General features: G+C 49.8%; 1 pseudogene; it reads left to right on the top strand.

The window, feature by feature from the left end:
• Window positions 1-706: 706 nt before the first annotated feature.
• LOC128309306 (uncharacterized) lies at window positions 707-1255 on the top strand (annotated as a pseudogene).
• The last annotated feature ends 224 nt before the right edge of the window (window positions 1256-1479 follow it).

Here is a 1479-nt window from a genome sequence, read left to right as displayed (position 1 = left end):
GCAAAAACTGTCTATGTTGCGTCCAGCAACAAAGGTCGCGTCCAGCAACCGCTTCTCGACAGCCAAGCCGACACAAATAGTTTCTCTTAACACTTTTTATTCTTAGATGAATGTGGTAAATAGGGGGTGGAATGCGTGGTTAAAAAAACTTCTATCCTTTGCCTAAGCTGGTATCGAAAAAGACCCTAGCTGTCCCTGCGCGCTGCTTTTATCGGCATTCTCTCCCGTTTTCCCAGAACGGGAATACGTGAGAAGAGCGCACGATCCTGCTACGCGAGCGCCACCTAGCGTAAACCTACTGAACGGGCTGCTGTTGGTTCAAATGAACCGTTGCTCGCAACACTGGACCCCGGTGTTTTGAACTGTCAAAACACCATCTCGTGGTTCGATGTCAACAACAGCTATTTTCACTGCCGGGCGCTCTAAAACCTTTCCGTTTGCCAATTTTACGTGTACTCGCCGTATTTCTCCGTCTTTCGAAGGTACCGTCCGTACCACGCGTCCCTTCGGCCAGCATCCGCGCGGGAGGTTGTCGTCCACAATCAAGACTAGATCGTCTTCCTTCAAGGTTCGCTGCGTCTGGAACCACTTACTTCGTCTGGTAAGAGTCGGTAGATATGAGGCGACCCATCTGCGCCAGAAAACGTTCGCGTAAGCCTGTGATGCTTTCCAGTTGTTTCGTAGGCAAGCTGCTGAATCGTCTAAGATGCTTAGAGGTTTGGTCCCAGCCGACGATCCTAAAATAAAGTGGTTTGGAGTCAATGGTGCTTCTTCTTCATTTTCTACCGGAACCTGTGTAAGCGGTCTCGAGTTTACAATCATTTCGACCTCTATCAACCAGTTTGTAAACACCGCATCAGATGGAGTATGTGTAAAACGCATGTTGTTCAGCGTGTGCTTCACGGTTTGCACTAATCTCTCCCATGCCCCGCCAAAATGTGGGGCAGCCGGCGGGTTGAAGTTCCATTTCGTGTCCGGAAGGTGCATTACTTCAATCAGCTCGTTGGTGTTTATCTTGGCTATGGCTTCCTTCAGTTCTCGATTTGCACCTATGAAGTTGGTACCCTTATCCGAGTAGATCTCCAATGGGGTACCGCGCCGGGCGATGAAGTTTCTTAACGCGATTATGCAGGAGCTGGTTGACAGGCTGGATGCCACTTCGATGTGTATCGCTCGGATGGTTAAGCAGGTGAACAATACACCCCAGCGCTTTTCCTGTCTCCGTCCAACAGCGACGAGGAATGGTCCGAAGTAGTCGATTCCCGTAAATGAGAATGGTCTACAGAATGGAGAAAGACGGGCGGCGGGAAGCCCACTCATCATTGGCACCGTAGGTGTAGCGTTACGGATCTTGCACGTTGCGCAGTTGTTCCGTATCCTATGGCAAGCGCTTCTCAAAGCCGGAACGTCGAATTTTTGTCGTACTTCGTTCATCACGGTTTGATGATTTGCATGTTGGTACCGTCGATGATAATCATC

The sequence above is a fragment of the Anopheles moucheti genome, unplaced genomic scaffold (genome assembly GCF_943734755.1).
Source record: "Anopheles moucheti unplaced genomic scaffold, idAnoMoucSN_F20_07 putative_Y_80, whole genome shotgun sequence".
Classification (NCBI taxonomy): Eukaryota; Metazoa; Arthropoda; class Insecta; order Diptera; family Culicidae; genus Anopheles; species Anopheles moucheti.
The sequence above is the reverse complement of the archived record's forward strand: the minus strand, read 5'-3'. Positions and strand labels throughout refer to the sequence as shown.